Source organism: Diplotaxodon limnothrissa, linkage group LG8, assembly GCF_057381915.1.
Source record: "Diplotaxodon limnothrissa isolate DT_005_m linkage group LG8, D_limnothrissa_male_GT1.1, whole genome shotgun sequence".
Classification (NCBI taxonomy): Eukaryota; Metazoa; Chordata; class Actinopteri; order Cichliformes; family Cichlidae; genus Diplotaxodon; species Diplotaxodon limnothrissa.
The window spans coordinates 26,120,803-26,140,994 of record NC_140603.1 but is presented as its reverse complement, the minus strand read 5'-3'; the positions used below and the strand labels follow the sequence as shown (position 1 = coordinate 26,140,994).

Below are 20,192 nucleotides of genomic sequence, written 5' to 3'. Positions count from 1 at the left end.
ATTTTATTAGCCTACACTGAGGATTAATTAGCAGGTATCTGTCTGTACATCAAGTTAATTTTAAATAATCAATGCAGACAACCAGAGTTGACAGTTAGGGATTAATATCCTGATTACATGCATAAAGATGCAGGATTACTATGAACATATGTGCATGTCTGGCAATAACAGGATTCAGTAAGTTCACAGCTACACTGTGCAGCAGTCAGGATTAAATGGGATGAGGTGCAGGAAATAAATTTAGCCACCTATTGGGAAGGACAGTGTAATAGAGTATAAGTAATGAAGATAAATGAGGTTCTGCATTTCCCAGGCTTTCAGGCATGCGCTCACAAAAGCATGTGAACACACACATGCAAACACAAAAAACACAGGGCCCAGTGGACACCCTATTAAGAAATAGGGTGGCGTCCCACTTCTTCCTTGTCCAAACACTGCCATCCCATAGCACTTAGAATAATAAACCTAATGCTCAGCCATGTACCAAAGGTTGCAGGCGGGTTAACAAACTCGGTAAGAGGCAGTTGGACTTTTACACACTCAACAAAAGGCCATTCAAAAAACAGGGAAGTGGTGTAGCATAAAGGAGCACCATGCAAACAGTCATATTGACAGTATCCTGTAATAATAAACTTGAAAGCATGTAATTGATTTTCACTTGACCTCTGTTGTAAATTGTAAATGTGTGGTTATCTAACAGTATAAATGTAGGGGGGAAACATCGAATGGAGACTGGAAACATTGTGTTCAGAATTCTGAAATCATACAGATGTTTGTTTAAAGTGGATAAAATAGGCAGTGAGGGGGAAGTGAATCCAAGGAGGAAAAATGGCATGTCTGCCTTGTTTGGACAGTAAGAAGGTGGATCAGCAGAATCTCAGAGTTTTTCTCAGACATCCTCATTTAGGATCCTCACCCAGGCCAAACCTCAGACATACTCGTGCATTTTAAAAACCTCCTGGGAGAAAAATCCAGCTACTTCTTCCACGCAATGAGTAGTGGAGACTGAGAATGAGGTTACAATGAAATGAGGATGTGCATCATATTTTATTGCCTTCTTTAAGTGAAAATTAAGACTGCAGGGACAAGTAGTTGCTTTTCATTGCTGTGCATCTGTTTAAATACAGTTGAAAGCAATTTTATGTCATTAAGTCTTTCAGAATTAGCGAAAACATATACTTTGTGTTTATATCAGGGTCACAGACAGCTGCCTCTCCATTAAATGCCTTTCAAAATAAAAACACTCAGCCATTTATGTTGGAATGAAAAAAATGCAAATAAATGTTTAAGTGTAAAACATTACATCTGTTCCATTATTATGATCAGATCGTTTTAATGCAAAACAAAAGCTACAATAACTACACAATGGCTTTATTTTCAATACCAATAAGATGTGCCGACTCTTTTCTACAATGGTTTAGAGATTCTTGTACAAAATGTCAACAAAAGTAAGAAAACCAAAGAATAATCAGTTGCAAAGTTTTTTGCATCTGTAGATACATAAGCATAGCTGCACAGCACTGTGGAAAAAAACCCCAAAATATGTTGTCTTATTTAACTGTGGGTTGTGTAAAAGGGGGTTGAAAGGAAAAGGAATAACTGGGAAAAGTTTTTTGTTAGGCGAGGATAGTCTGGCAGTGCGATGACAGGATGAGAGCGTATTCAAACAGTGTGCACATGTTCTTCACTTCAGATCCACTTCCCTTCTGTCTGAATAAGCTATTATGCAACACTGTGACGCAGGTCCTGCTTGACCGTGCATCCCACCTCCCACGTAGCTTCTGATCTGCACCCTCATTCATTCCCATCACCTCTCAGTCACTCAGACATCTACCGCACAGCCCCCCCCCATTCAAAAACCTTCACCTCTTTTGACTCTTTCATAGGCATATGATTTCTCTATGATTTTTATAAGTCATAAGCATGTCTGTTTTAAAAAGAGTACATTTATGTGTCGTCCATCTCGTGGCCTCCAAGCTGGAGAATAATCAGGCCAGAAATCACACAGAGAGCAAGGAGAAATGTATTTAAAAATATCCAAACAACCAACCTCAGGGAGGGGGTCGTCCCACTTACATAAGTCAGTTACACACAGTACCTCTTACTGTGAGGAAACTAAATGAAGATGTAAAAAGGAAAAGGTGGAGGCTTCAAGAGAGCCAAGATAAATGTCTGCAACAATTCTGCCATTCAGGACTCACTTGAGACTGACAGAAACAACAAAAGACAAAGGATGAAATATTACACTGAGTTATGAGTTTCTCTTCAAACTCAAGAGAAACAGTCAAGTTTTATGTTTGATTATTTATAAAAGCCTGATTTGCGTGACCTTGAGTGAGGGCGGATGAAGCAAATGACAACAAAACTGAGGGAGAACTTAAGTCTGAAGATTAAGAAAGCAAAAGTGGGCTGCTGGCCAATATTTTTAGGTAAAGAATATTTCCAGTTTATGTAACTTGCTTCTCATTTCCAGAGATTTGTAATAGCTGAAGATTAAAGACGTAAACAGGGCAAACTCCAACAAACAAAATAATTTTAAAAAGGTTATTCAATCAAATCTATCAGTATAGATATATAGTTGACACACAGAATCCCACCACTGAGTTCTAGGTCTGCTGTGACGTCTCCTTCTAGCTGGGTGTACCCAATTCTTCCCAGTCACATGGAAAAGCATGAAAGAGCCAAGATAAAACAACCTACTCGCTCATGTTGAAGGACACTAATTGTCCTGTTTTTTCCTGACAGTCAGCATGACTTTGAAACTGATGTGTTTCAATAGGAAGTAAAGTCACATGGGGATAAAAGAGTTTTCACAAGGCTTTGCAGTCTTCTGTAAATCTACACACCATGACTCAATAGTTTGTAACAATAACTTAAAGTACTCATTTTTTTGTCTCCCATATGGTTATGAAGGAATTCTGGCCCAATGTTATTATGTTACTACAGTTCATTGAGGTTTGGAGGCATTTATTTCTACACAGCTCTTTTAAGGTCCCACCCACAGTATTTCAGTTGGGTTCAAGTCTGGATTTTGATTGCATTTTCTACAACTGTATTCAGTTGTAGATTTACTGCTGTGCTGAGGATCATGCTGCCCCTGACTGTAGAATACTTTGGTGTACAGAGGAGTTCATGGTTGAGCCAATGACTGCAAGGTTCCCAGGGTCCTATGGCTACAAAACAAGTCCAAATCATCACCCCTCAGGCACAGTGTTCAACAGATGTTATGAGGTGTTTGTGCTAATATACCTCGTTTTGGTTTTCTCCGATTGCAGCTCCACTTTGGTCTCATCTGACTAAAGAAAGTTGTTCCAGAAGCCTTTTGGTTTGGCCAGATGCAGCTTTGCAGACCTAAGCTTTGCTGGTCTGTCCATTTTAGAAAGAACAGGCTTTGTCCTGGCAACCCTTACAAAAAAAGCAATATTTTTAAGTCTTTTTGTAAGTGTAACTTTGTGAACTTTAATATTTAAATGGTAACTGAGGCCTGCACAGTCTGAGATGTCAGTTACGATTCAATTCAATTTTATTTATATAGCGCCAAATCACAACAAAAGTCGCCTCAAGGCGCTTCATAGATACAGAGAAAAACCCAACAATCATATGACCCCCTATGAGCAAGCACTTTGGCGACAGTGGGAAGGAAAAACTCCCTTTTAACAGGAAGAAACCTCCGGCAGAACCAGGCTCAGGGAGGGGCGACCGGTTGAGTTTTTGGAGTTTTTCCTCTGATCTTTGTATTGTCCAACTTGCTGGAACATCCACTCCAGGAAAGACTGTGGCAAAGTCTTAACACACATCTGAACGCAGCAGACCAGCAAACTCCTAAAACATCTGCTTTTATAGAAGTGGTCACACTTTATAGTGATCAGTATTTAACAGCACCAACGATGCACTTATTTTTCCACAGGTCTACTTGGAGCTCAATGAAAACTTTCTTTTTCGCATGACTCTAGATCTGTAGCGTGTGTCTGTGAAGGTTCTCAATCATCCAGGTCATCGTAGTCAAAGGAGCTTGCAAAGAAAAGCGTCTGGACTTCTTTAAGTTACTTGAAGACGTTTCACCTCTCATCCGAGAAGCTTCTTCAGTTCTAAGGTCAAATGGTGGAGAGTCCCAGATATAAACCTAGTGGGAGTAACCCCCCACAGAGGGACAAAAGGACCCCCTGATGATCCTCTAATCGCCTGAGCCAAGGTGTGAAACTGGGTGTGGGTCCCAATCAGCCAGAGTTTCGGGTGAGTTCATTGTGAAACCTGGCCCCACCTTATCATGAGAATACCTGAGATCAGTAGCGTGTATTTTGTATGTTCAGTGGAGACATGTCACGTTATCAACCAAAAATATATCAAACTCAGTGATTCACTAGCTCAGAACTCATGATACCAATTCAGTTATTCCAGAATTTTGGTGAAGACCCATTAGATGATCATGTGCCATGTGTTTTTTGTGAATCGAGGACAGACTGACCTTGGACTGTATGAGCAAAAATGTGGCAATTGTTGTATTTTAACCAAAAACCATATCTTTTTTTAAACCTTGCAGAGTAATTTTTATTGCCTAACCATAAACAGTAGGGTTTAGACTAACTGCCCCTTAAAAGTGGAAAATATTCACTTTGTGTACATGGCTCTGAATAAGAACATATGAATCCAGTCTGATGAAAATTCAGGATCACAGAAATGACGTTAATTCGTTTCTTAAGTTGCTGCACTGTTTATTTATTTTTTCCTGTTTTCTCATGTTCCTGGCCAGTCGTCGAGAAAGCCTGTGGGCTGCACCTCAGTCAGAGGCTGTAAGATGGATGACAGAAGGACAACAGCCAGCTGACACAACTGAGGAGTAAGTGAGTGGCAAAATGAGGGGTAGCGAAAGAGGAGAAAAACAGTGTGAGAGCAGGAAGGGAAGGAGAAAAAAATGAGAAGAGAAGCAGGAGTCAGAGATGCTGCAGGGCTTTACTGTACATCAGCACATATGGGCCTCCCTGCAGCAGCTGTGAATGTCATGATCACACTAACTACCGCCGCCAATCACATCTGCTCATGGGAATATGGCATGTTGTTTTTAAAGGTTTTTTTTTTCTCTTTTCAGACTGCCATTTTGGGATAAACTTTAATTCAGGCTACAGACAACATGTGACAAAATTGTGCTCAGCTACAATGCAGAGATGCCCTCCTATGATTAAGCAGAAGAATATTTTACAGGAATCTTTGTAATTCTGTGCAGATTAATTCAGGCAGAGCAGTGCTTTGAGCTAAACACTCATGTTAACATGCTCACAGTGACTACATGCTGTTATGCAATGCATGTTTAGAACAAGTGCAATGTACAAGCTAGCATCAGGTTACTGCTGGCTCGTTGGCAGTGGTTGCTGGCTATCAGAGGCTGATTGCTTTGGCTGATAGCAGATTGTCACAGTTGCCCGTAATGTTTCCACGTTTGTCTACAAATATTCTTTGACTACTAACAAAGTGGAAATAAAATTTGAAAGAGTGCAACCCAATCTGGAAACCAAGAAGAAACCACAACAGCAGCATATAGGCTAGCAACCAAAGTAGTCACCAGACATTTTTTCCAGTTGAGGAATATAATTTTTCCCTAGTGACAGGTGGTTGCCAGGGGCTCACTGACTGGTCTGTAGGCCTGAATAATTGGGTTTTAACAATGGTTTTTCCTGCAACTGGAGCCTTCTTCACTTGATCCAACATTGTCACCATTATTGTAACATATCCAAAACAGTGGACAAATTAACCTCATGTGGTTAGTATGTAGACTCATAGCAAATGGGATCAGAAACATTTAATAAAAGTATTGCATTAACCATTTAAAAACTGCAAGCATTTTTAGACGTAGTCCCCCATTTTCAGAGCATGTTCAGGTGCTTCTAGCTCTTTATGTAATCTCAGACTGACTCAATGATATCGAGATTAGGGATCAGTGCCATATAATCTGCTGCAGGACTTTTTGGTCTTTCTGACATTAAAGATAAAGGCTCTATATACAGGGTTTCCACCAGGGAAGTTGATAACCCCAGTGGCCCTGACAGGGGCAAACAATTTAATATAGCTACACTAATCTTTTCTAACAGTGATTGCAAAGCCCAGAGAAAACACAGGAGCACTGTTAGCATCTGTATTTCACACAGACGAGAGTGATGAGAAAGAGAGGCACTGGGGTCGTAATACCCAAATATAACTAGTGGGAGACCACTGAGTCGCTTCATGTGGCAAAGATTATTTAGCCTACTATGATTCTACTATAAAATAGTAGTTATAATATCTGCTTGGGTCTTCAATGTCATATTAAATTCAATTTCAATGCTGGTGATTTTGGCTCATAACAATATATACACACCCTTTCTTTTATAACGGTGTGTTTGTACTCTTCCCTAAATGCTCAAACTCATTCACTTTTTAAGACAGCCTGAGGCGAGATGACTAAAAGGTAGCGTTCGGTCATAAAAGATCTGCCAAGAGGAAGTTAAAGTCAACAGGTAGATGTAGATGAACATGAGGCAGATTTAATCATGGTCGCCAGCAACTGCATTTGTCTGTGGATCGCTTAGGGTCAACTGGCCCACATTAAACACTGTGAGGCAGTTGTGTGTGAACTTTCCAGGGGTTTCCCTGTGGCTGCTGTGCAGGTCTCCAGAGGCATGGGAGTCCTGCACTAGGATAAATAATTAAGGAGAAGGTAACCTACAAAAAATTCGTTTCCAGCTGATGTTTAAATCAAACCACTGGTTCAGCTTGTCTCGTGGATAGAGGAAGGCTGTTCCAAAGTTGAGGCACCACAATCTCATCTGGTGATCTCTGAATTTAAACTAAGTGCGGAACAATTAAACGACTGTTCAGATGATGGGAAAGGCCAACTGTTCAAATAAGGTCTCAGCAGATCTGCTACAATATATGAGCAAGAGCTTGTCCACGTAAGGCTTTGCATGAAATACTAAGTTTAAGTGGAAGAAAATTAAAGGAACTATTAACAAGTAGGATGGCGTGCAAGGGTTAGCTTTTTCTATAAGCAACCAAGGACGACTGAAAATGTATGTAAAGAGCAAATTTTTATTGGCTGACAGTAAAGATTTGAGTTTCCAGATGTTTCTTAGATAAACAAAAATAAGCCTGGATGAAGTTGGAGGAGAAGAAGAGAAGATTTAAAACACAACAAAACCTTGTTGGGGTGGCTGTGGCTCAGGTGGTAGAGCAGATCAGCTACTGATTGGAAGGTTGGTGGTTCGATCCTTGGCTTCCCAGTCTGCATGCCAAATATCCTTGGGCAAGATACTAACCCCAAGTTGCCCTCCGATGCGTTCATTGGAGTGTGAATGTTTATTAGTTTGCACTTGTATGAGTGGTTGTGAATGGGTGAACGAGGTATGTTGTATACAGCGCTTTGAGTACTCCGGGTGAGTAGAAAAGCGCTATGAATCAGTCCATGCTGGGGCTTAAAGACCCTGGGTCTCCCACCACCTCCACCTCTTTTTTAATAAGTTGAAGCTCAAGAAAATTCTGTGTAATAAGTTAATATTGTGCATCTTATTAACTTAAGTTAATTACATTTATCAAACAATTACCAAAATAAAATGACCAATCATGATTGTGACTTCTGCTTAATCTAGCAGCACTTCCAAGAAGGTAGTAAGACAGAATAGCTAAACCAAGTTGTAGCTTTTGTATTATAAAATATATAACCTATCCCCACTGGGCTTGTAATACACTGTTAGAACTCTGGCAGTATGCTTTGTAGCTCATTCAATGACTTCAGACTTAAATAGTGTCTTCTCCTACCTTCCACCCACCAAGGACACTTTTCCCTGAGTGATGTTGATGACAGCAACTTATCTCTGAAGGAAACTAAGCCCAGCCGTTCTGGTATCTTATCAGGGCTGTTTACAAAACTGTAAATGTAGTCACTACTGTGACCCATTCAGAAAGTGAGTGCAGGAAAGGAGGCAGTGGCACAGGTCAAGTCTGTGGGGATGGGGAAAAACATTTGGGGATGATTAAGAGAACGAATGCAGTTACAGCGGTGGAGCAGTGATTGAGTAAAGAGAAATATGAGAGGTTCAGCCTGCTTCTCTAAACAGCACATTAGAAATTTACTGAAAGGAGAGAGCTTTTATATTCTACATTCATCGGTATTCAGGGGATGAACTCTGTTCTGTCTGTAGAATAAAAACTGGTAGAGTCATGTCCACTTTGCGTCACACTTGAATATAAAAAATAACCCTGAATTTATTTTTTTAAAGCACTGGCTGATCAGTCTATTTAAAAAAAACCAAAGTCAGGCCAGACAGTGAAACTGAATTTAAGTATTACTGCAACAAATGAGTCCTCTTATTATCAGAAAATCTTGTCATATAAGGTAAAATGACTGTTTGAGTTTTGGAAAGTTAGTTGGGGGAAAAAAACCATCAATATATTTACTAAAAAATTAAGATTATTTTTGACATTTTGTGATATTTTATTGGCAAAACAATCAATCAAGAAAACAGTTACAAAAGGGAACCTTCTCCAGTCTCTCTGAATCACGTGCCCTGAAGCTCATCAACTGACTGACAATGTTTTTCTGACAGCTGCATACTGGCAAAACAATGACGTCAGTGTCATGACACCAGCATGAGTCAAGGGTTTGAGATTCTTATTTCAAAATCAGTGGGAATTCCTGCCTTAAACATCTGTTTATACTTGTTTTACACACTGTGGTAAGGACACCACTTGTGGGCCTAACTACATGTGTTACATTTTTCTCCTTCATCTTCAACATTTGCTCTAAAATCTTCTGTCTTTGCTTTAGTGGCTTTCTTTTGTCTTCTCTTTACAATGCCTTCTCTCGTTCCCCATCTTCTGTCACATGCACACCAATGCTTCATTGCTGAATATTTTATAAATCAAGCAATTTCACCTTTATAAGTTCAAGCTATGAATTCTTTTAGACAGAAAATCAACAGGTTAACATTAAAGTCATTTCCTAGTTGCACACCCTTTGTATAATACACAAACATAAGTTGATCATGTTGACATATAACATATTGAAGTTATTGTACTACATGTGGTTCTATGGGTTTTTGTAGAGGTATAAAAAAGTCCTGGGAAATCTTCTAGAAACAAAAACTTTTGGCCAAAGTTTTGGAAGTCAAAAGTTTTAAAATATGGATGGAGGGTGCTTTGGCACCATGGTCCATTTGCATTGAAATGGGGCCATTAGTCAAAGCACCGGGAAAGGAGACAAGGAGGACAAAAAATGGCAATTTAGAAGGTAAAAGATGTCCACAGATAAATGGCTGCTGCACTTGAAAATTGGGACAAAGCAAAAAAAAAAAAAAAATCCCATGAGATTTAACAAAGGAGAGAAACTGGGAGGCCTGAGTGTAACATTCATCTGCTGTTAAATCCTCCAAATACTCCCCATCTTAATCTGTATTCTTCAAAATTTAATGATCACAGACACAACCTGGTCGCGTCAGGACAGATTAGGCAGAAAAGAAGGCCACAAAATGTCCTGTCTGGTTCCCAAGCTCAGGCATCTGAGGTCTCTAAAACCTCAGCCCCTGCCTCTCAGTGCCCTCAAACAGCTGTTCAGTCCAGCTGTGCAAAGAGCTCAGAGCTGGCTAGGAGTACCAAACCAAATCCTCGACAGGAGCTCAGGTCACAATGCTCAGCAGTAAATTAAACCTGCAAGTTATTTTAATTGTGGGGTGCATTTTTTTAAAAAATATAAAGATTCTCCATTATTTTTTATTTGTATGGCCATAATGGCCCCCTTGCATACACTATTATATATTGTACATATATTTATTAGTTTCAGGTTGGCCATTCTTGTATTTTGCTCGTTTGTGTTGTTGTGTTTGCACATCTCTGTTGCTTGTGGGGCTCGCACACAAGAATTTCACTCGCATGTGCTGTGCCAGTGTGCCTGCACATGTGATGTGACAATAAAAAGTGATTTGATTTGATTTGATTTGATTCACGTATCTTTCATATAATAAATCTAGGATATCTGCCAAAATAGGGGCTCTGTTATTCATAACACCTTTTCCAAGCAGAGTTCTCAGGCTTTTCATGGATTTTGAACCAAAATGTAGCCATGCTGGTGCCCCCAAAAATAGGTCCTAGGTCCATTCCCAAAGGGGGAAAAAACCCTTTCCAATTCTATTTTTACAATACAAATGTCATTTTTTAAAACCAGCTGTTTTTATTTTATTAGATTGGGTTGCTGTTACTGAAGCAGAATAGACATGACCATTTATCCAACAGTTAGAAATAACAGGAAACTGCTTAAAATTACTATCAATAAGCTAAAAGATTCAGTTTAGTATATGAGGACAACTCCTTGCTATAGCACAGACTCCGAAAGTGACATGGGTTGATCTATTAGGCAGAATTCTATGCTGGTTCTTAGTCGTTACACTTCATAGGAGAGCTAAAAGTAGAGGAAGCTAAAAGCAAAGGGTCAGCAGTTTAGAGGTGTGACAAAGTGGATGAGTAGTTGAAATACTCCATTCATCTCAGAAGTATTGACTTTTTGCACATTAACCACATTATTCTCTACATGTGTTTATTGGCTATGATTTGCTATTGTCAAAGTAACACTGCTGCACTTAGTATCCCAGGTTTGTTTGTGTAAGCATTATGTTGACGTCAAAATCAAACATTCAGCAGATTAAAGCAAATACTTGGTCCCATGTTGCTTTATAGTTTATTATGTTGCAGATTGACTCATTTGTGCATACTGACACTAGTTCTTCATTCTTAGTCTTCTTGTATGTCAGGTGTGGGAAAGGCCCGCTCCACATATCCTGATTTTTAAAGTACTGATGATGTCATGACTGACTGTTTTTTGTTTTTTTTTCATAGGAATGTTTCCTTTTGTTTTTCAGGACACAAAGTGATTTCTTGAATATTTTCCTTCCATACAGAGCCATCAGAAAAGTAGCTTTATGTGATTCTGACATAGAGGTGTGTTGTGTTACCAAGTTCATCTGCTTTTTGGTTTTTGTTAATTAAGTTAATTTGGGGAGATTTGTTCAGTTTCACATATAATGGTGGTCACTGTAAATATATCGCTCATCTCTGGGAACCCGAAATGTCTGCTGAGTCTGCTTCCTTGACACTTGAGTCAGACTATTTGACTGCTACATCTATAGCTTCTGTAATATCTGTATCTATAATAGTTTCATTCACAACTGTAAACTGTGGTTTAAAAAAAAAGAAAAAAGAAAAAAAGAAGCCAGGCAAAGCCTTCCCCGTCAACTCATGTAACATATCCCCATCTTCATGAAGAACCACACTGACAAGTTAAAGGCATAAAAATATGCCGATATGTGTGAGGAGGAGTACTCATAGTGACAGCAGGAAGAAGAGCAACTAGTGTAAATGACAACTTAATCCAGTAACCTAATTACTCTGACACTGAGCTGAAATAAGAGTAGTGCAAATAAATGAGGCATAAAAAGTAATTATGGCTACTTTGGTCCTTACTTTGGTTTGGTTGTCATGTATACTTTTACTCATAAATACCAATTTAGCATATTTGTATGCTTAGATGTATTACTTTCATTTTACAGAGTCAGGAAAACCATGTTTAAGCCAGGCTTGGTGTTACTTTACCAAAGTTTTCCTGCATATTGAGAAGTTTACCCTCCAACAAAGAGGTTTTATCCTTTAACCTTTCATCAGTTTTATGTAAGAGAACCTTTGTTTACTGAAGCTTAAAAGAAAAAAAGACAGGAATACAGGCTTTTTAAACAAATCGTGCTGTCGGAACCCCCTGAAAGTAATTTTCCATCAGCTAAAATAATCATTCGCGGCTTCATCCTTCGTTTACAGTATTAGAAGAGAACTGAAGTCAAGGTATTGCATCAGAGAAAGTATGACTTTTTCCTCAAAAGCTAGTTTTTAGACAAGAAAAGCCCTGGATTAGAGTTGATGTCCTCGTACTTAGCCTGCCAAGGTGTTCTGGTTTCCATAAAAAATTCCTATTATCACATCCTATTGTATTAATATATAAAAATACAGGAACTGACAAGAGTACAAAGAATTGCCCTTTCTTGTCATTTACAGACGTGTGCCCAGCAACACAGGCTCAAGGACTGTTTACAAAAGCAGAAAGTAATTATAAATGCACTGTAGGTCAGAGGAGGAAACACTGCCTATCTAATCATATCACAACAAAAAGAGATTTGGAATTTCACTATAAGCTATTTGAAATCAGTAACTCTAACAGTGGGAAAACGGAGGGCACACAGTTAAAGCCGCCTGGGCCCTGTTTCAGGAAGCCGGTTTAGTGGAAAAACTGAGTAAGTATACCCTGAGTTAACGAAAACTCTGGTTTTTCGGTTTCACAAAGCGAGTTCAGCTGAAGCCTGAGTGAGTCACTATGACGACACACGCCGTGAAGCTAACCTGCCCCCTAGCAGGTTTACTACAACTAACCCTGACTGTCTCCGCCCCTTTGTCGGAAACCTGACAGTAGGAAGTGTCGGACATGGCGTGCCACTTCCTTGAAGAGCCAGTAGATCGTGAAGCCCAAATTCTCCGCAGAGCTCTCCACCGGGAGAGAGTGATCAGAGCGCGTTTGGACATTTTATCATTTCCTGATGATTGTCTGTGTGAACGTTACCGTTTTTCAGCACAATCTATAATTTATTTGGATAACATCCTCAGGCCATATATTACTCATGTGACACATCGCGGACATGCTCTCAGTTCTGTACATATTATTTGTATTGCACTTCGGTTTTTTGCAAACGGGAGCTTTCTGTATAATATTGGTGACGCTGAGCACGTTTCCAAGGCTACCGTCTGTCGGGCAGTCAGGAATGTTACAGTTGCACTGAAACGTCTCCTGTACTCGTGTGTGGTGTTCCCCGGTCATAGACCCACAAGATTTATCAAAGAGGGATGCCACAAAATTGCAGGTATCAAGGTGACCAAAACTTAATTCATGATGTGGTGATACTTGAACTACTTAAATTCTACATTTATTCTCACGGTTCCCAGGCGTGATTGGCTGTATAGATGGCACTCACATTCCAATCATTGCTCCTTCAGTAAATGAAGGAGACTATGTGAACAGGAAATCCTTCCACAGCATTAATGTGCAGGTACATAGTTCCCTGTAGCATTTCAAACTAACAAATTATTTCATTATAGTAATGGATGCTAATTTGTGTTCTCTGCACTGTGAAGATCATATGTGATGCTGCCAACATTATCACAAATGTGGAAGCCAAGTGGCCAGGCTCTGTCCATGACTCACAAATATTCCGTGAATGTACACTGAGCACAAAATTTGGACATGGTGAGTTGAGAATACTTTAAAATATATAAAGACCAATTGCTTCAGGGACATTTGAACTGAAGTGTACCCTTCTGTCTTAGGAGAGTTCACTGGCTACTTGCTTGGTGATAGGGGGTATCCATGTTTACCCTATTTGCTTACCCCTTACCCTGACCCTGAACCGGGCCCACAGCAGCGATATAATCTGGCTAATTGCAGGACAAGAGCCAGAATTGAAATGACTATCGGAATGCTTAAGGCCCGGTTCCAGTGCCTGCAAAGACTCAGGGTCACCCCAGAAAGGGCATGTGACATTATTGTGGCATGTGTGATTCTTCACAACATTGCCACAATTAGAGGAGAACACTGTCCTTCTGAACCAAACATCAGCAGTGATCCAAACCATGAACATCCTGACCCTCCCACGGACATACAAGATGGAAGCGCAGTCAGAGACACCATATGTCACAATCATTTCTTTTGACCCATCACCTCAACATGTTGAAAGAAGAATAAACAGGTTTTTTGTTCAACTGGCTTTATTGGTCGCCTGTATTTCCTGTACACAAAGTATTAAAAGATGTAAACCTCATAAAGTGTCTCTGTTGCTTCCTCCTCTGTAACAGCTGTCAATGTTTCTTCATTATTTTCCTGCAGTAAAGAAATTAACAACATTGCTGTTCTACTGTAAACTCATATAATCTGTGGAGTATTACTCACAACTGCATGTTGGTCTGGCTCAACAGGAGGCTGCACCAGATGCAGTACACCACCACCATCAACTGATAGAATATGAGGTTTATACAGGTCACTTATAACTTACAAGGGACCAAATGGCAATTAACAAACATATAGCACTCACCTTACACTTCATTGTCATTATGCTCTCAAAGACAACCAAGACTGAGGGAAGGCAAAATCAGTAGGAAAATAACTTCACTACAAAATAATCCATTATGGTAAAGAGTTTATCAAATGAATGAGTCGCACTGCAAAGGTGACTGTGAAGAAAGGATGTATGCACATCATGTATTATTTTGAATTTACCCCTTATGTAGGCACTTGTGTCTTGCGGGGTTATTGACTCAGAGGATGTCCCCGCAGAGATGCCTTCGGCCACAGGGCGCCCACTGTTTTGGCTGAGGGCCAACTGCTCAGCCTCTGTGAGTGGTGGTGGTGGAGGACCCCCACCTGTTTTTCGGGCCTCCGCTTTTTTTCTGTTGGCTATAACGGGCCACATTTGAGCATACAGAGTACGCAAATATGTACTTGTAATGTGCTCAGATAATTTCAATAAGTGCTTACAGAAAGAAAATTAATGTAGCCTCTAACTGCAATTGATTTACATAGGACAAACAGACCAAGCACTATGACTCATAATACAATTACACCTTACCTGTTTGGACTATATTTTTATATTTCATTTTTACTTGCTGCCAGGAACGTTTGGGGCCTGTTGGGTTGCACCTGCGCTCACATCACATCACAAAATAAAATGTATAAAATAACAAATAAAATAACATATGATAAAATAACGTGTTAAATGGGTGGAAATCCCTAGATCAATGTTTAAATTAACACTCACGCATTGACTCTGTCGGCTATGTTTTGCCATGCATGCTTCCTTTCTTTCGCAGCTGAGGCTGTGTTACTTTTTTCCGCGGAATTTGCATGTTATCGGCATATACTGCCATCAGAATTTCGGCCTCAAGCGCTGTAAAATACATTGACCGCGCCTTCTTTCCCTCCGTCTCCATGGTGACTCGCTTAATCTGTGCTCCGCTTATCAGGGCTTTATGTATCCTCGTGCGTGTGCTTAACTTGGGGTTAAAGCAACTCCGCGTTGATTGAACTACTTGTTATCAGCCTTTCTGAAACCGAATATTCTGAGTTGGACAGTTCGGGGTTACTCAACCCTGAGTATCGTTTTTCACTCTGAGTTTTCTAAACCGGCTTCCTGAAACAGGGCCCCGGTCACAGCTCACTTTGTTTAGTCAACATCTTCAACAACCTGCAGTCTTTCAGCTACCTGAAACCCCCATTCAGCTCATCTGTACACAGTCGAAAAAGCATGGATTTTATATCAGCCCACAGCAAGTCTTCCTTTAAGACATAATTCCCAGCGAATTATTGATCTTCAAGTAGAGCTCTATTCCTTCTTCTGTAATGTTGATACTAATAAAAGCTTGTATCCAATCTTCTTCTCCAGCTATTTGTGTTAAAAGCCTCACTAAGTCCCAGCATCATAATTTCAGACAGTTTTAAAACACTGTTGTGTGGGAAAGTTTGCAACAACACTAATTACAGTAAGCAATCATTGAGAGGAGAACAAATTCAACACAATGAGGCGCTGCATAAACAAAGAAACCCAGTAATTACTAAATCTGCACTTCATGTGGCGTGATGGGCCCTCACGAAGACTAAATACAACACATGTTTTTACGTTCCTGACAGCTCCCGCTATCTTGCCATTGTTCCCTTGTCTTTTAAAGTTTCTCTCATATTATTATTCCTTCAAGGAGACAGTTTGTGCAGCATAAAACAAACAATAGAGGGCCACGACCTTTAGTTTAAAGAGCTCAAGGGCAACGTTCACAGCAGCACAACTGAGAAGTATCAGAGAAAACAAAAACAATATGGCCTTTTAATACTAATATACACTCATACCTCCAGCTCAGCCTTCCTGATTAAAACAAGTCTGACTAGAAACAAACAAGGTGTGGTGCCGCGAGAAGACACATTACATGACCAAATGCGCACTGCACTAAAGTAAACCTCCCTATCAAAACAGTGCTTTCTCTTCTAGTGCTTGGGGTGATTTTAACTGGCAGCACATACGGTGCCTCAAGGCCGCCAGTGTCTCATACACACAGTTTGTTTCATAATAATCACATAAAAAGCTGAAAAATGTGATTACATTAAATGAGCACATAAGTATTTGCAAGCCTGAATTAGCAAAACCTTTTCTGCAGCTTGACTAGTCTTGGATTTTGGGAGTTTTGTAGGTGTAACAGGTGTTTTCCCACATGCAGCCTTTAACTAGGATGAATAAACTCAACAACATGCAAACTACAGGCAACTGTGGCAATCTGCAAATGACCAAAAGAGGGTTCATTGTAACACCCTCTCTGGCAGGGACAGCCAGCAACCACTCGTCAACCACGGGGTCAGGTAACATTTTCCCAGGGGTGGTCGCCAACTGGTCTCTAGGCCTGTGTGACTGATGGTTCAAGCACCCTACTGACACTTTTATTTAAAGGTTTCAACATATACAATACAGGACAGAAAAAAACAAAACAAACACAGATTTGTTAACCAAGCAAAATACTGGTCATCACACCCCAACCCTAAACATCGAGAGTCATGATTCACCCGTCATGCAAAAAGAGAAGAAAATAAAAACACAATGCGGGATATGTCTTAGTGTCAGGAGTGCTCTTTTATGCTGACAAAGCACTCCTCTAGAAATTAGGGAAGCTTGCCGTGTGCTTAGAAAAATCACTTGACAAATTATCAATGCAAATAGGCTGTCTAGCCTCTCACTGACAAAGCTGCTCAGGTGCGGGTTTGACCTTGCTTTGTATGTTTAAGCAGAAGAAATTTCAATACAGCATCCTGCAGAGTTGTGGGGGTTTGAAGGCCGGAGCTTGCCCTACTGTTCGCTTTGTTTGCTCTTTACTATGTTATCTTGTTCCAAGCATTTGGCCTTTTGTTTACAGATGACTGAGCTGCGAACCTAAAATAGAGGGAATGTTGTTGTTTTTTACCTCATTATTAAAATAAGTGCACTTAGGGTTTTTCGGCAGCATAAATCCTTCTTAATATAGATGTAAACTTTTTTGTGTTTCACAGATTTTAATTTTAATCAAAGTGTGGCCTCACAGCACACCGGGCACACAACAGTACTGTAAATGTGCGTCTGAGTCGAGCCAATTTCCACTGCAGACAGCGTCACGGGGGGAATGCCATTCATTTTAAGAATTCACATATGTTGCTGCTCTGTCCCAGGGGCAGGTCAGGCAGTACTTGAGTGAATGTTAACTGCTCTCTCCTACTTTCTGTTGTCATTGGGTCATAAAATCTGCCACTGCCCCCAAAGACTTCATGTTTGCTTGTTGTTAAGTAAAACTTTTTCTGAGCTCCTGCTGGTGTTATTCATTCTGGTTGACAGCAGCAAACCAATCCTAAAACAAACTCACCGCCTGTGGAGCAGGCCTAGATTTTCAGGTCTCCTGTGATGCTGCACGTTTGGTCATTTCTAGCTTTAGAAAAGACCAGAAAGCCACAAAGGAAAAACACATTCCACATCATGTAGACCCAAAGTGTGGGTGGAAACAAATAACAAGGTTTTATTCCTTATAATAATCACTTTAATAACTTAATAACTGACTAATAACTAATATAACTTTAGCCTACTGATGTCCACATTACAATTTAAGGGCTAAAGCAAATATACATCCACACAAAGTGTAACAACCAACCAAAACTCACAAATTTAATATACTACATAGACTAACAGAAAGAATTGCTGCCAATGTGAATGTTTTATTGGTTTCTTATAGTTCGCTAGGGGGACAAAAAAACTAAGGTGTATTTTGGGTCAAATTTAAAGGCTCTTATTGCCATGAGGGCCCACTTTTAGCACTCAACATGCTTAGGTTATTGTACATACAAATTTTGAGGAGATCGTGTGAAAGACACCCACTGATTCTTCATAGAAATGACAACTTTAAGTAGTTCGTAGAAAAGCAATCATGTCCCTAAGACTAAAATAATGCACAGCAATTAGCCAGCTCTCCATTTCTAAACAGATAAGATAGAAAGAAACCAGATTAGTCTTGAAGAGACTGATGAGGAGGACATGCTGGAAGTCCACGATAATGAAACTGTTGATTTATAATCGACACTGAAGCTGAAGTCTGGACAGGAAATGAGTCTGGATACACTACAGGAGGCACTTTGTTGTGTCTAAACCCACCCAACCTGTCATGAGCGATGCACACATCGATAAAAAAAAAAGGGGGAAGTGAGACTTTTTAAAGTGCAAAAGAAAAAGAACCTACTCTTTATTTCCCAATCATACACCTGTGTGGAGTAGGTGTGACAAAGTTGGATATCTGTGCGTTCAAAGTAAACAATAAGACACACATGCTTTGGCACAACTCAACCCCGACATAAAGCCACGCACACTAATTGTATCATGTTTTCATTGATTGTTAGGTTAGTTAGAGCCTACCGTATACAGAGTGCTGTGGACAGTCCGGGACAGTTGCTCTGTTGTGGAAAAATCTGAGGAGGAAAATCAGGATGCCTCGGGAATGTTTTTTTTTCTTCTTTTTAAATTGTCTTATCCACAAACTCGTAACTTTAGCCACGGCTGAGCTGACAAAACTGCATGTTCAAGTCTTGCTCAAGCTGTCTCGTTACTCTTCCTGTCGCTGAAAGCGCGTTTGTTGCTTTGCGAGGAGCTGAACGGGAGCTGCTCGTATTTCATTAGAGAGGCGGAAAGCTGGTGAGAAAAACTGACGTTACATCCGGTAATATGTTTCAAAATAACACTGTTTACAAGGAATAAATGTCATAAGATTTTCATTCAAACATTTTCAGGCAAAGAAATTTTTAAAATAAAACTGAAAAAATAAATAAATAAAAGCGAACAAACAACAAAGTGCAACTATATTAAAAGAATATATCTTCATTAATTCAAAAAGGTTCAAAAAGAGTCCTTCAATAGTCCTGGGAGGTGTTTATTTGATTTGAGGGGTTATTTATTTATTTAATTATTTATATTTGATCCGCAACAATACTATTAGCTCTTGAGGTTTTAAAATATAGAGACTGATTATTCTTTTTTTCATTTCAAATTATCATTTTGTGCATTGAACCTAAGTAGAAATTGCTTGGGGTCTAGTAGATTTCTTTTTTTTTTTTACATTTTCTTCTTAATTTAATGCTAATTTAAATTATATGTTTATATTTAAATTCTATCTTTATATATTACAAAAAAAAAGCATGAGTGAAGTTGGTTATCCGAGATTCACCTACCGTTGTGGTTTTAATAAAATAGCAGTAAGTTAAAAAATACTTATTTTATAAGTTTCTTGGAAAGAATTTATAGAGGACAGTGGTTAAACAATAGTAATAATGATCATAATAACCTACATCATTTTGCCATTAATCTGTAAAAGTTTGTCATTAGGGCAAGAGGTTTCTCCAGTATTCTGCATATTGCACAGAAATTGTAAAAGCAAACATAAAGTGGCAGCAGGATGTTAATTTTAGAAGTCATAGCAGGACCAAAACGCGCACACTCTTAGCTTACAGTTTCTTTCGTACATCAAACAAACACTAAGGCATGTTATATGATCAGAGGGGGCAAAATAACAGAAACAACATGCTTTTACTTTGAAGCCCACTTGATAGCTTCCCGCTGTGAGGTGCTTTCGGTACATGAACTGCGATAAACTAAGCCCTTAACAATTACTCAAAGCTTAGCTTGATAAAACCTTAAACAAAGTCTTTACAACAAAAAGTAACGATTTATGTCATGGGAGATTGACCCCCAATTGACCCCATAAGCCAGGTAATTCCACACAATGTAATATAAACACAAGTATGTTTGCACAACACCTGTACACGGACACACACTTTTATCCAGCAAGCCCAGTGTGACTTTCAGATGCCCCTAAATACAGAAAAATATGTCTCTAAAAGCTATTTGCAGCAGTCTGAAATATTTAACAGTGCATGTTTACCACATTAAAACACCACACTGTTTAATTACAGCCTATCAATCGGCAGATGGTACCGCTCTGATTGGGTTGTAAAGGGATCATAGTCCCACAGTACAGTTTTGTGATGAAGATAACGTACCCTAGATTCAAAGCCTGCTCCAGCACAACCAGTTCTTTGC

At 39.5% G+C, this 20,192-nt stretch overlaps 1 protein-coding gene across 1 annotated transcript in view; it reads right to left on the bottom strand.

Annotated features, from left to right (window-relative positions):
* LOC146627023 (leucine zipper putative tumor suppressor 2 homolog) overlaps positions 1–18,729 on the bottom strand; it is a 46,153-nt gene extending 27,424 nt beyond the window's left edge. The window contains exon 1 of the mRNA XM_085360992.1: positions 18,516–18,729. The gene's annotated coding sequence lies outside the window, so the exon portion shown is untranslated. The remainder of the gene's footprint in view (positions 1–18,515) is intronic.
* Between the last annotated feature and the right edge of the window lie 1,463 nt (positions 18,730–20,192).